A 16,399-nucleotide genomic window follows, 5' to 3' on the forward strand; every position below is an offset into this window, starting at 1 on the left:
TTAAGTATATTATGTATACACACTTAATGTTGCAATTTTCTTTCTGTACCTTTTGGAGAGTTTACCCATTGACAAGGTATTTCCAATAGTTCAGTTGGCATTGAAATTTCACAGAGTAAGAGGGATGATGTAGAACTAGGAGCTGCCTTGTAGGTTTGCTTCTTTAAAGACTACTAAGGTTTTCAGGGATACCAGGAGTCACTGTAAGTCTAAAGCAAAGGGCCATCCTTGGCTCTCAAGTTTACTTTGGGAGTTGACCTAGAATGGGCTTAGAAGCAACCTTTCATCCATAAAATCAAGAGGCTTACTGAAATGGTAAAAGAGGGGCCAGAGAACACAAGAAAATAGACTGATTGTGTAATACTGCAGAGAGAAGAAAGTGAGGAGACCTCCTGCAAAGAAACTTGTTTCATTAGACCCAGTGGAAATGCAGGATTTACTTTACTATTATGTTTATTCTTTTTCAAGGTGTGAAGAGATACAAGGAGGGGTGTACTCCTGTTATAGCTTACAGTATAACAGTACCCTTCAAGCCCCCAATGGCCCCTCTCAAATATTAGTTCCATGCAAAGGTAGCAAACCTTCAAACACTGAAGCTATGAACATAGAAAATGCCTGACGTTATACCATCACTGGAGATACTTTCTTGAGTGAAAACAAATCGAAAATATACAGATACAGAGAACAAATGTGCCATCTTGAAGCTTTGTGTTATGCACCTTAGCTGTATTACTGCAAATGTGGTAACATTCAATAGTATCCTTTTTTACTCCATCAACATTGTATTTGATGAGGTTTTCTCTGTGACTCCCATACTCACAGTGTGTTCACCCATGACTTTTAAGGCATAAGTTTTCAATACTGCACCATTTTGCTATGTCTGCCCCCTAATTTCTACATTCATTCACAGTCATTTTGTTTAACAGCCACACTTCTGGCTAAACTACAAAATCACTTTTTGGGTCTGTTTAGCTTTAATTTTCTTCCAGAAATACTTGGTGGGAAGAGTACCCCATCTAGTGGCTGTTTGTGGCCCTGCAACCCAGAACATGTATAATACAATATAATACAATTTATTTTTTATAGCCCAAAATCAAACAGGAAGTACAGCAATGGGCTTTAACAGGTCCTGTCTGTTGACAGCCCCCCAACCTTGACTCCCTAAGAAGACAAGGAAAAACTCCCAAAAAAAACCCTTGTAGGGAAAAAAATGGAAGAAACCTTGGGAAAGGCAGTTCAAATAGAGACCCCTTTCCAGGTAGGTTGAGCGTGCAGTGGGAGTCAAAAAGAAGGGGGTCAATACAATAAAATACACAGAACAGAACGCAAGTAATCCTCAATACAATATAAAAGTGCTGCAAAAATAGTACAAATACAGAGCATTTAGTCCGAAGTCTCATCCCCAGTTCAGTAGTGTGAGAATCACATTTATAAGAAGTATTTTCATTCTTGTGATATATTTCAATGTTTAACTCTATTTTGTCATTTTCTTTTTTTATTCATGCTCCCTGAGGAGTATGCTGTTTTAACTGTATTTAACTAATAACAATTCATGGTGGACAGAGCAGACACTAGTGAAAAAAAATCATAGCTAATTCAACTATTTCACTGTTCCCACTTGGGTACTTACTTGTAAATAAATAGTTTAAATAACTAGAACATTAAAAAAAGAACAACCTATTTCAAAGCAAAAGAATGAATTCTTACTTTTCCAACACACATTTTTGCTTCATTCTGTGAATGTTTAGCATATTCTGTTTGTAATTTTTGGATTAATTAAAAAAAAAACAAAGATATAAACTGGGAACTAAAATTTTGCTAAATTAAGGTAGGAATCCCAATTTAAAAATAAAATTGGTTGGAGTGAAAACTTGCAGTCAGTGGGTGCCCCGCGGGTTGAACTTGAGAACCACTGTATTAGAGCGTGGGCATCAAATGCAGATCGTAATGGGTCACTGTTGTTGCAGGTTTTAGTTTCAAACACTTTCTTAATTAGTATACATTACTATGACTGAAAGTCATTTTAACAGACTTGGTTTTTATAGTTCAGAAACCCTGTTTCCAACACTTAACCAATAATGAGATTCAAAGAAGCCCACAGATGACCATCTAAACTCTCATCCATTGTACTTTATATGATGATTATTCATCATACAATAACTGTTTCAATAAAATATAAAAAAAGAAAACAAGTGATTTAATGATTACAATTTTATGCTCTGTACTTCATAAAACATTCTGATGGTTCTTACAGAAAATTTTAAAAACACCTGGGCCCTCATGCATAATGCCGTGCGTAGAACTCACACCATAACATGGCATAAGCATAAAAGCACAAATGTTCGATGCATAAATCTCTGCGAATGCCAACTTCCATGTTCTTCCGCTACATAAATCCCAGTCAGCGTGAAAAGTAATGCACGTGCTGCCCCACCCCAACTCCTCCCAGAATTACACCTCTTTGAATATGCATATCAATATAAATAGCCCTTAAGCCCAGCCTTCTGTGAAAAGACAATGGCAAAAGCACAAGGGAAAATAGAAGAATTTCAGCGATAACCAAGTGGAGGCAAGGAAAAACATACTATTTGTTGGTTTAAACAGTGGTATAAACGACAAAGGGAAGTTCATCGAGTGACATAGTGTGTCGGAGAAACTCGAAAGCGCAAGTTCAAAAAGTTGCCTCATATCAAAGTTATAGCCCACTATCTGAGTGTCATATGAAAGCTTATTAGGGTACACAGTGAAAAGAAAGGCACACAGTGGGGAAAAAGCATGAAATGTCAACTTTAATCTCAAAATTTCTATTTTAATTACATAGTTTATTTTGTCATTAAAGTAGAACATCATAAACGTAATGTTAAAATCATTTAATTTACTAGTTTCTCAAATCCCATGGTAACTAAAGTAGCACGTTAGCAAGTAGCATGAAATTAAAAGTTTTATCTGTATAATATAATAAACATATTTTGCTGCATTTCATCTTAAAAATGATATCATCATCATATGTAAATATGCGCTGTATAAAGTGGCTCAGGCTGTACAATATTATAATTGTAGTGCAAGTTTACAGTGAGGTAATTGTACTAATAAGTACAAACAGTTCTACAAGGAGCACTTGATGGACTGATTGAGTGCGTTTATAGTTCTTGGGATGAAACTATTTCTCAACCGCAGGTCTGTACAGGAAAGGTTTTGAAGCGTTTGCCGTGTGAGAGCAGTTCAAATAGGCAGCATGGCTGAGGCAGCATGTGCTTGATGCTGTATACCGATAATTCTCTTTCCGATCAGCTGCTCCGAGTGGTGCAGTGAGAGTAATATGGAAAAAGATGATCCGTTGTGGCAACCTCGAACAGGAGCAGCTGAAAGAAAAAAAAAGAAGGTGCAGCGAGAGTAACAAGGCTAAAGCAGCTATAGTATTTGGAGTAGTTTGGCCATTCCGTGGACCATTATATTGTTACAGGTTAATTACAATCAGATGCATTAAACTAATAAACAATATGTGGTTAATTTTAGTGTATTTATAAAGCCACGTCTGGGATGTGGATCTAAAAAAGAAATTGTAACTACACAGGAACAGCAGAACTGCTTTGACGCTGGGTGTCAGTCTACAAATCCAAGCGCACAGCGTACGACAGGGTATGAGCTACCATGGAAATGTGCATGGCTTTATGCCAAGTTTAGGTTTTACACATCGTGATTTGAACATGGAAACAGGCTTACACAACATTTTTGTGCGTACACACTGTTTATACATGAGGGCCCTGGTGTAGCAGAATGAGAGCAGAGGTAAATAACAGAATTCAGAAACAGACATTAATAGCTTTTAAATTAAGAAATCTGTTGGAGCCCACCAGAAACTGATTTTGAGAACCCTCAGTTAGCCATCCATCTGTTGGCTCACTTTGCATCTTATTATTAATTTGGCTGCTAGTAAGGACAAAAGAAACAATTACTTGTTGAGACTCTTAAAAAGCAAAAGAAGTCTGCTCCAGTAACAGCAGTAATATTTATTTCATACACTAATAAGAACTGCATTAATATAATTAATCTATGCTAATAAAAGGCAAAGCCCTCACTGACTGACTGACTGACTCACTCACTCACTCATCACTAATTCTCCAGCTTCCCGTGTAGGTAGAAGGCTGAAATTTGGCAGGCTCATTCCTTACAGCTTACTTAAAAAAGGTTAAGCGGGTTTCATTTCGAAATTCTATGCATAAAGGTCATAACTGAATCCTACTTACGTACATCTATACTGTACGTCCATAGCCTGCTGCTCGGTCGCCGTGTGAGGCGGAGTTGCGTCCCCCATCACCACGCCTCCCACGTAGTTGGCTGTCTGCCTATATTGCGTCCCCCATCCCCACGCCTCCCACGTAATTGACTGCCTGCCCATATAAGGCCGTCCGTCAGCAGCAATCCAAGCTGTGAGAAAACAGTAAAAAGGAGGCGTGTTAGACGTCGTGCTACATTTTCTGATGCAGCTAGACGGAAACAACTTTGTAAAGCTGCCGCCAAATACTTGCAGAAAAATCCACAAGTTAATAGACACGCTGTTGTTAAATACTCGCAGGCAAATCCACAACTTCATAGAGACGCTGCCGCTAAATACTCGCGGGCTAATCCACAAGTTCATAGAGACGCTGTCGCTAAATACTCGCAGGCAATTCCACAACTTAATACCGGGAACGCCTGTTAAACATCTTAGATTCACGAGTAGCGATTTGGGTGGTGAGATGTCTATTGAGGTGATCACCAAGGATCAAAGAACTGATGGTTTCCATGCCTGGAGATGCCGCCTGCCTTTTCCATTCTCTGTCTTACATATTGCACTGACATATCAGGCTCAATCTTGATATCCGGAGGAGCATTGTGTCTTATGTATTGAATGACTGGGACAGGTTCAAGGTGTGGACTGATGATGGTACAGGAGATAATTATACTACACAGAGGCACTATAAGAGTGAAATGCTTAGGCCCTTCACCTATGCATCTGCATGTGAGTTGATGGCTGCCACTGAATTGTTCGGTTGTCGCTTTCAAGTGTACCGAAATGGCCAAATATTTTACACCTTTGGACAACCACCAATGCCTTTTAAACATCTTAGATTCACACGTGACGATTTGAGTAGTGGACACTTTGATGTTTATGAATGTTTCAACTCTCAAAAGCTGGATGCGAAGTTATTGATGAAGCCGGTTGTTTGCTTACAACGCTTGACAGATGCCGAATGTCACTTCAACACAAGTCCTGCAAATACAAACGTAATTGAAACAAACCATTAAACTCAAACCGATTATGACAGCAGCAATCCAAGCTGTGAGAAAACAGTAAAAAGGAGGCATGTCAGACGTTGTGCTACATTTTCTGATGCAGCTGGACGAAAACAACTTTGTGACGCTGCCGCCAAATACTCGCAGAAAAATCCACAAGTTCATAGACACGCTGCCACTAAATATTCGCAGGCAAATCCACAACTCAATACCGGGAATGCCTGTTAAACATCTTAGATTCACGAGTACTGATTTGGGTAGTGAACACTTAGATGAATGAAACCTGTTATTTTTACAACGGTTGACAAACACAGAATGTAACTTGAACACAACACATCCTCCAAATACGAACCTGATTGAAAGAAATAATGATAATCAAATTCTTGATGACAGCAACACTCATAACAGTTACAAAACAATTACATTGACAATCATGTTACGTTATTTTTAAAATGCTTCCTTTTCTTTTTCATAACTTCTTTAACACACTACTTCACCGCTGCGAAGCACGGGTATTTTGCTAGTTTAATTATTACATTAAAAGTACACTGAAAGACATTTTTGACATCTACACACTATATACCAGTGGCTTTAAAAATTGCAGTTTGTAATATGTTGGCTACAGAACAAAACAAGAAGAGGCACCAGATTTTCACAGGGGGCTAATGCATGATTACAATCTAGATAAAGCTCACATTGTTTTTGATTCACAACAAATATGTCTGAGAGAGCATAAGCAACAGATTATAGCAAATAAAACATCCAGCATCGTGTCAAGTAGCAGGATCACACTGTGACAAGCCAAGCACTGGTTTTATCACTCAAATATGTGTAAGTTGGCAGCAGTAGTTTTTACTTTCCATTTGCTTTTTCAATATTTGTTGTGAGTTCATTTGTAGTTTTGTTCCCTCTACTGAATGAGTTCCTAACTAGCACAACCAGTAGAAAATAGATAACTGTGATACTGAAGAGGTTATAGTGGCAAGAGATTCTCACCAAATTTACAATAGTTGGTCATTAATTAAGAATGTGAATGGAAAAAAAAACCTCCAGCAACTGCAGCCCTTTAGGATTTCAGCTTAACATCCCTCCCGGAGGATCCCACATGTTCTCTTCTCTAAGAGTCAGGCTGTGTTATCATGTCTAACATTCTGTCTCTAGCCTCACTCTCTCTCTCTTTTACAGGAACATCAAGCACTTCAATAAAATGCAAATGCCAGGACAGATCACCACCTTAACATTTTACACAAGGCCAGAAAGAAGACTGGTACACCTAGGTGTCTAGCAGGCACTAACAGCAATACTGATTTGGATAATAGGCTTGTTTATTATTCAATAACTTGGAAACAATAAAACTCCTTTATGAAAATACTGAATATTAAAAACAACCACATTAAAGGTTCCACCCATCCATTATCCAACCTGCTATATCCTAACTACCGGGTCACAGGGGTCTGCTGGAGCCAATTCCAGCCAACACAGGGTGCAAGGCAGGAAACAAACCCTGGGCAGGGCGCCAGCCCACCACAGGGTGAGCACACACACACCCACACACCAAGCACACACTAGGGACAATTTAGAATCGCTAATGCACCTAACCTGCATGTCTTTGGACTGTGGGAGGAAACCCACGCAGACACGAGGAGAACATGCAAACTCCACGCAGGGAGGACCCAGGAAGCAAACCCGGGTCTCCTAACTGCAAGGCAGCAGTGCTACCCACTGCGTCACCGAGCTGCCACATTAAAGGTTCATTAGTGAAATTCCAGCTTTACAGTATATGTACATAACATTATTGGAAAGACAAACACAAATGTATTCAAACACACCTGTTTAAAATATTCCGCTCAAATGCCATAAATCCTTCTACAGTAATAGATAGATAGATAGATAGATAGATAGATAGATAGATAGATAGATAGATAGATACTTTATTAATCCCAAGGGGAAATTCACATACTCCAGCAGCAGCATACTGATAAAATACACATTGGAACAAACCAGATTTTGTAAATAACATATAACCAATTATGTGTATTTGCTCAGTTAGTTTCAGAGTTACTGAAGCTGGAGCTTATCTGGGTGCAAGGTAGAAATCAGCCTTGGGTGCGAAAGTTCATAGCTATAACATAAATGTTACCTCAAACAATATTAACAAAGTCATTCTTATGTTTCATTTGGAATTACACTAGCAATTTAAAATCCCGAACCCACAAAAGTTCTCCAGAGCAAGTTGGCTTTTACATCGTCAAATTCGTCTTTTCTCCCTAAATCAGAAGAGTTCATTGGGAAAAAAAAAATAGATTTCGCTGTGTGAGTGCATTTGCTCCATAGTTGATAGTGCCCCGTCCAGGTATGGTTTTTGTAGCGTCTGATGCTGCACTTAGATTGGCTCCCCATCTGGTTTAGTATTCAGTAGATAAGCGAATATATAGCGGGGTGTCCCCAGTTACTGTATGTTTCTGTAACACACGGTGTAGTTCCCTTTTTCCACCAGGCATTTTTAAATTTAAAATTACATTTCACTAACTTGCTTTCACTGTTTCACATAACCCTCAACTAGAATAAGAAGGTTCCATAATGGACGGATGGGGTTTTACTTTTGACTAAGCTGTAAGTTGATCCACTGACTATGCGACGTTAGAAGAATTTGTGTAGTACAATTTATGACGTGCTTCATAAACAGATAAATAAGTTTATAAAGTCACCAGCCACGGATTGCTGTTTACGCATTTTCTATAATTGTTCATCTTTGGATCCATTTTTGTCTGCTTATTTAACAGGAAGCCAACAGGATAAGACTTACACAAATATCGGGCTCAGGAGTTAAATAGTAGCACTGCACGTTTTTCTATTTTCTAAGGTGTGGTAAAGTGCCATTTTTATGTTTACTGTTATTTCTTATGCTAAAGAGTTCAATCCACTGGTTTATCCTCATTGATCTGCATAGGAAAGTGGAAAAAACTACTGAGCTGACCCTCACCCGCAGTGGGTGATTAAACATTACGCAAAGTGCAAATTTTTCGAGGTGAACTGCTAACCAGCGCCTTATGTCTATCTGTGAAGTACTGTAAATTACTCTGCGCTCGTAATGCCTAGATAACAATAACGGCGTGTCATCGCGTACATTCACTTTGCTTAAATGTCCGAGGTACCGCTGTCATCCATGGAAATTGTTTACACAGCATTTGTTCCTATTTAATGTTTTTTCTTCCGTGTCAGGCAAACAAACCAATGTCATTAATTTTTTTTATATACAGATCCATTCTTAATGAGTTTAACCATACTTTATTATCCGTGTTTTTAAATCGCCGATTTCTGTGGAAGCTGTAACATAAAGGCGTGTAAAGACGATGCCAGTCCATTAGAGCACACCAGCTTACATAGCTACCCTCTTGCTCTCTAGGCCAGTTTTCAACAGCTGTTCAACCAATCCTACGATGAAAGAAAACTCGTGTGCAAGATCTTCACAGTGCACTTCAGCGGTCCGTAAACTCAGACAAAAGGAACACAGCAAAATCAACAGTGTTAATATATATATATATTATTTTTCTGTATATACAAATTTAAGGACTGTTTTAACTTTGTAAGAGCTTGTTTAATACTGCCGATTTTTCAGTAGTGCCCGCATGGGTTTACTTCGGATGCTCCGGTCCAGTGTCTTTTCACAGTACAAAAACAAGCAGATTTGTGTTATTGGCGGGACTAAATTGACTTCTGATGCGTGTCAGTGTGCTTACCCTACGAAGGACTGGCTCCCGATACTTGCTGGGATAGGCTCAAGTAGCCCCGCGATCCAGCTTCAGTTTGGATGATTGATGGATGGGTTTTCCACTGCAGTGGCATAGAGCCACGAATGAACTTTAAGAAAATTTAAGGAAACCTCTCTGATGTAATGACAAACAACATATGCTTCATAATGTATATCAAATATGTAGACCGGCACAAAAAGTATGAAAAATTGTAAAAGATCGAAGAACCCATTGTAATCAATGAAGTGAAGAGCTCGACTGAACTTTTTCCTGTCACTGTCATTTTAAAAATACACGCGTATAAACCATATTATTAGCGACCATTTAAATGTTTTTCTTGATGTTTCTTTTTCTTTAAAAGAGTTGCATTAAGGTACTTGAACATTTTAACCTTTATTCTTCTTCAGATAGATAAGTCAATTTTTACACTACATCTTTACCAAGAAAGTTTCAGTGTTTCGACCATCATACATCAATAATGATCTTTTTTTCTGTACCTCACTGGCTCTATAATTTTAATCATATTAAAATTTATTGACATCACCAGACTTCAGTAATTGAACTGTGAAAATTACAGTACAAATGTATAACAGTGTGAAAATCATTAGTATCATCACTGACTAAAATAAATCAACGGAACAGTGCCACCTTCCCGCCCCTCCCAAAAAAGGCAACATATTTGACAAATGAAATAGCCAGAAATGAAAAACTAATGCAGATTTCACTGTTATAAGACAACGATAGTTTGCAATGAGTCGTGCTTATTGCAGTGTGGCCTGGTTTCTTATACATTGAACGGTTAATTCATGTTCTACATTTTGGTGGATTTCTTTGTTAACAGCTATGGTTGGTATTGGCAACACAGAATAAAAGTTGAAAAAGTACATCTCAGTCCCGTTTACCCTACCACTCATCTCCACAATAATAAGGGAGGACATGGATTTGATCAAGAAGTGCAAGTGGCGGTGGTGTGGATATCCGTTGACGATGTTTGTTAGTAGGGATATCCTATAGCAGACCACTGGAGGAACTCTCTGTCTCGCGGGTAGGCCAAGAGTACCTGGGAATTTCCCAAGATAAGCTGGAACATTTGACGGGCGCAGCGGGGAAGCCTAGTCTGACCAGCTCAATCAATATATTACCGCCGCAACCTACTGCACATCAGGACTTAATTATGTATGCGCGTCGAAAGTCAATTTTTTCAGCGATCTATTGAAAACACTCTAAATGGATGACTGCAAACTAAACGCTTTGTGAGAAGCAACATTTAAGACGCCCTTCCGTGTTCCTTGTGTTGTCCAATGTATCATTTATATCTTGTGTGATTCAACCAGTAAACTGGATAGCAAGTATTTGACTGTATAATTAACGTTTTACTCTATAATTAACGTTTTTCCAAATTAATTTTTAATTACAGATGTACTGATTAATTTATTTTCTTGTTGAATAGCCAACTGCTTCCCCCTTCAGTACTAATCAAATGATTACATATTAAGCTACATTTTTTGACGATGACGATAGAAATTGGAAGATTAGGTCTGAGTAAGTGAAAAAAGTGGAAGTGCCCGCTTATCCGATATTTTTATTAACATAATGCAATGGCTGTTAAACTTTTTAATCTGAGTACCCCAAAAAAAGGCACCAAGTGGGACTTGAGAAGTGGGATAATTATCATGATGATAGTGAAGCCATAAAAAGACAGATAACAATGACCATATAATAAAAAAAAAATGTTTTCTTTCAAGCATTTATCTCACATGAATATTACTATAAGAAAAAAATGGGTAGCACACGTATTGTTAGAAATAATTTATAAAATATTGGGAACATATTCCTGAGGCATATACTGTAACTGCCAGTGTAACTGCTTAGTGCAATCTTTAGTTGAAGCAGAGAGATTTTCCTTTTTGGAGTGCAACGTTAGAATGTGATGATTTTTTAACGGCTAGTATGGTCACTTAACTTAGCCAAGTGACTTATGGCGCCTAGTAACCATTCAGAATATAAATCGATGCAGTTTATTTACCTTGTGCTAAATGATATTTTTGCTAAATAACGTTTTTCAAATGAACTCCGCCGTTAGTATAACAATATGTTTTCCTAAAAGAGCACGCATAAACATCATAACCCGGTTTTTATTTAATAACTGAATAAACACTGACTGACTGAATAAACTGTGTAAAAGTAGCTATATTATTCCTGAAAATAAGTGAATGCACCATATGATGAATAATTCGGCGAACAATCCAGTTTAAAATGATAATGTTATCCGACATCGCGCTAAACGTCTAGTTTGCCTTTTGATATTTTCCTGTCTTGCGCCCTGTGTTGCCTGGGATTGGCTCCAGCAGACCCCCGTGACCCTGTATTCGGATTCAGCGGGTTAGAAAATGGATGGATGGATAATGGATGGAAGTCTTTGGATATTTTTGATGTTCTTACATCTCTCAATGGTCCCGTCATGTCCTTTACAATATCATTAGACTGAAATTTATCGAACCACTTTAAAGTAGGAATACTTCATTGACGAAGTACGTTAAGTTGAATGCACTATGTTTTCTAACCCTTTGTTAAAAAATTAGGTTCAGTGGGCACCTTAACGAAAACGAGAAGAAACATCGAACAGTGGTCCATGGCCATCCTATTCACTCGCAAATCATAACACCATCGCATTTGGCGCATCCACCATTCGCTCGTCTTATACATCTTTGCTTATCAGTCATGTCAGTTTGTTTTAATAGTTGTGAGACGGGAGATGCAGGGCCGGCGGCGCAGATCATGGACAGGGGAAAATCCGCACGGTTAGCTATACCGAACAGTCGGTTGGCGCAATAATAAGCTTGGACTAGGGCGCAAAATAACCTAGCACCAACAAAGGAAAGATGTTGTCGTGTATAATATTTATGGTATGTTCGTACCATAGAAACGGAAACTTTCTGTGAAACGTCAACGGCCTTCGGGCAATTAATACGCTAAACAGAGGGTGGTAAGTCACATTTCACAGAATTCAGGCAATTTTAGTACACAAGTGGCGACCCATAGTTTAGGAAACACTGACCTAATGCAATTCTTATTTAAATTATTCACTTTGGACCTGCTCTATTTCTCTTTTTATATATAACATAGGCAGACCACTGAAAATGGGATATGCTGCCGAGAAAACTGATTGATGTAGAAGTAGCAGTTATAGGTGTGCTGTGGAAATAGTGTAGCGCAAACATTCGAACAGTTCCAAATAACTGCAAATGCTGCCCACATTGCATCCTTCTCATAAAAAAAAAACCACGTAAAAACGTTTTGTTGAATTTACAAGTCTCTGTGTTACAATGGTACAAGACTGTGAATACCTGTTTGTTCATTAGGTTTCAAACTCTAGACCAACGGCTTCTTCAAAGGAACACTCAACAGACATTTGAAGCTGCGTTTTTGTAAATGTAATGATTGTTAATGCTAAAATTAAAATGGCTGCTGGGATTCCTGAGAAGCATCATGGAAAAGGGCCTGTTTGGAAATGTTAAAGTACATTAGGTAAAATGATTTGTGTTTTCTCCTAAAATTAACATTTTTATTTTAATATATTATTGTTTATAATATCACTGTAGAGCAGAGACATGTAACATGTTAGAATTTCACAATACTCTGTATGCCTGACAAGTTCTCATGGTGCACCATGTGCTGCGCGGCAGTCTGGTTGAAAAACACTGCGCTAGACCATTTGGACCGTAAAGGAACTTGCACCAGAATACTGCTTGTAAACGTAAGTTCAACATTTAACACCGTTTAACAACTGTTGTTAACTAAATTTTTCCAAACTGAACTAAATGCCTCTATCCCTATAATGAATTATTTACAGTTTTTGACAAACAGGAAACTGTAAGTTCAGATGGGCTCCCACCTCTCAGACTGTCTGTGTATCAGCACAGGTGCCCCTCGAGGCTGTGTACTACTCTAATCACTGTACATGAATGACAATATAAATCCACTGACACTTCAGTAAAAATCATTAAGTTTGCCAATGAAACCACCATCATTGAACCAATTAGTAATGTAAATGAAACAAATGAGATGACTAGTCTTTTGTCTTAGTGTGCTATAAACAACCCGGTATTAAATACCACCAAAACAGTGGAAACGGTAGCTGATTTACAACTTCTTCCTCCAGAAATTAATGATTTCGAAGTAAACGGTGAATCCTTTGAATTTTTAGGCACGACTACTCTCAGCTGGGATACTAACACCACTTCCATCAATAAGAAGGCAGAACAGATGATGCACTTTTTACACTAACTAAAGAAATTAAATATTTTCCCGCCCATTGTACAGTTCTACAAAGCCATAATTAAAAGTGTGATCACTATCTCAATTTTTTGTCTGGTTTAGTTCAACAAAGGTCCACTCTAAAAATAAATTACAGAGGTCTGTTGAGAAAATAATTAGCTATGCTATTCCATCTGTCAAAGACTTGTATGTCGCAAACCGTGTAAAAAAATCACCACGGACTCAAGTCACCCAAGTCTTCACTTGTTCTAAAAACTTCACTCTGCTAAATGCTTTAGGTCAATTAAAAGTAAAACAAATAGACACTTAAACCGCCCATGAACCATAACCCTTGCAAACCAGTAATTTTAGCCCGACTTTCTTTCATACTCGTTCGTTCTTTCATGTATTGTATGAATGTGTACATGTATGTGTGCATTAACATACACACACGCGCTTTCACTTAAGATGAGGTCTAACTGCAGTCCGTAATAGGTATTATGTAGGCCACGCAAAGCCCACAACGACAGTCATAACGTAACGATGGGGTATTACATGACTGACGTCATTGAATTTTGGGCTGCAATTACACTCTTTTTCATTTACACATCTCCTTTATAATTGCAGTTGTCTTCTACTGTTTATAATATATGTTGTTTAAGTTATATTATTTATGTTAAGCTGCCAAAGTTAGATTCCAGTACATAACATATATAGTATGTACTGAAAAATAAAAGTGATTGTTTCTGATTAACGGCCTCATTTAAAAACTACCCATTTTATGAAGTAATATTTCCCATTGTCTTAAAATATATAAAAATATATAAGAGGATAACACCAGCTAAAAAATAAAAAGAACAGCAAAACCATTGTTTTAACTCTCACCCATTTAATTATGTGGTACCGTTCATAAGGAAGACTGCAACTAAACAACCACGTTTTTAAAAACGCTATTAAAATGTATTTTACAAAACAACTGCATTATGTACCAAATAAAGCTACTGTGTACACAACAAAATGTTTTCATGTGTGTTTAAACAAATCTGAGCCTTTATGAGTACTAATTTAGTACTTTGTAAAATTTACACTTGCATTTTTTCTTAGAGCTCGTCGCGGCGATCTGTGCCTGCACGCAGATTAACAAGCGTCAAGAATATATATTGAAACAATGTTTTCGTATATGCATAAAAAGTTATTTTAACAGTGGAAATTAGAGAGCGCCGAAATGAATACATTTGCGGCATGTGCAACCTTAGATAGAGACAGCTCGAGAGTCTCCGGCGAACAAAGGGAAACGGGCGAATGGTAGCAGCACGCATAAATAATGAATGTATCAGAGGTACGTTTTACTATGTATCCCAATCAATGATACACGGCAATCGTATTAATCATTTATTTAGGCGGCATTACTTACTCCATAAGGAACCTGCAGTTCTGAGATATGCAATAACTATTGACACTAAATTTCAAATACTGCGGTTTTGATATCACGTGACAGGGTAATTGTTGCTTTTACCCGGCCGGTGTCAGTCATGTGACCTGACAGAGCTCTCTCTCTTGCTAGCAGTTTGGCCCTGCCTCCTTTAAGCTGCAGGGGATTCCCCACAACGTGGTGCCCTGTATTTGGGACTTTAAAAAGCCAAGAAAAGAAAAAAAAAAAGAAGAGAAGGGGGAATCGTTGCTGGGTGATTCATTCCGTACAAGGGGTAAGACGCAGAATGACTGATTTTGGTGTCGTTTGATTTAGACAGAAGCAAAAAGATTTATGTTTCATTTCTTTAATGTTCGTCTTGTCATTACAAAATCACAACTGTTAATTTTTTTATTGTAAAAAGTTCGGGCACAAATTTTTCGTTTTTGCGCTGTAACCCTTTTCAGAATGTTTAAAATCTGTAAGGAACACGATCCATTATTCCATTCATAACATATTTCTTAATTCCCTTTATGGCGCTGTAATTGGTAAACTCTGGTCGCGAAAATAAGAATGGAAAGCCAAAACAAAAAGGTTACGATTGTTATTAAACAATGGTGATGTCCCACTGTCTCAGTGATTGCTGTCCGAGTAATGTCTGTTTCGTTTGGTAGTGAATAGACATTTCCTGTATTGTTGTTGCAATTAGAAAATTGACTTTTTTGTCGTGTTAGGCTTTGTAATTTTATAACGCATTTCAGTCTTTTAGTTCTATTTGGAGCTGCGAGTAGTGTTAACATCGAAACCTGGTTGAAGGGTGAATCGATTATGTAAGATATATATTTTCTTTTCTTTCTGTTTACTTTTCGCATTTAACGGCAACATGTGGAACTATTCGAATGTCTTCATTGAACCTCGATGTACGTTGGATGAAAATTTAATTCAGAAAATTAAATGCGGCTTCTTTTTTTTTTTTGTCTTACTTTTTTAAATCGTGTTAAAAAAAAAAAAATCACGTGTGCACAATTTAGTTTTGGGTAAACGCTTCAAATATTTCCACTGCCAGGCCAGATTTCCACAAGTTTTGCAAGCAATGGCTACAATATACCATGCTTAAATTTTAAAAATGCAGCCTAATATACGTTTCATGAATATGATATTTTGAGAAAACGGAATATTGAAAATTGGAGAAAATCTGATTTTTTTTTTTAAAGAGATGAACTAGATTTCTTCAACGTTTGCGCCTGAAGATCAGAATATACCATTCTCCAGGAAGGTTTTTTTTAAAAAGATTAACTCTTATGACGTTTGCTTATTGTTGGATATTTAAAAAATTGTTTCAAATGAGCATTTGTGTAATATAAAATTGATTTCACTTAGGCAGAAGGTTTCAATTTGGATTTCAAGTTTGTTTTTGTTAATAAGTATCTCCCCACACCCCTTCTTTGACCTTTTCCTGTTTTCTCGTTCACTCTGGGTTGTTCTATTTTGTGGGGGTGGTATATTGTTGGGTACGCCTTGATAAATTCGATTTCCAATTTCGGTTTCCAAACGTTAACCTGTTGTAATGTAAGTAATTTTTGTGTACTGTCAGTGAAATCAAGAGGTTGTATGTTTTTGTTTTCATGGAATACTCACCCATTCCCCCCCGTTTTTCTTAGTCCTTTCAACCTCCGCGGAGAAACCATTTCGCCAAGTGATT

At 37.6% G+C, this 16,399-nt stretch overlaps 1 protein-coding gene across 3 annotated transcripts in view; it reads left to right on the forward strand.

Moving 5' to 3' along the window:
* Window positions 1–16,399, forward strand: part of tp53 (tumor protein p53) — an 89,673-nt gene that overhangs the window by 32,873 nt on the left and 40,401 nt on the right. Inside the window, exon 1 of one of the 3 annotated variants that reach the window (XM_039746984.1) lies at window positions 14,861–14,992. The exons of the other annotated variants lie outside the window; for them this stretch is intronic. The gene's annotated coding sequence lies outside the window, so the exon portion shown is untranslated. Of the gene's footprint in view, window positions 1–14,860; window positions 14,993–16,399 lie in introns of those variants that run through there. 3 annotated transcript variants of the gene reach the window in all.

This window comes from Polypterus senegalus, chromosome 3 (genome assembly GCF_016835505.1).
Source record: "Polypterus senegalus isolate Bchr_013 chromosome 3, ASM1683550v1, whole genome shotgun sequence".
NCBI lineage: Eukaryota > Metazoa > Chordata > Cladistia > Polypteriformes > Polypteridae > Polypterus > Polypterus senegalus.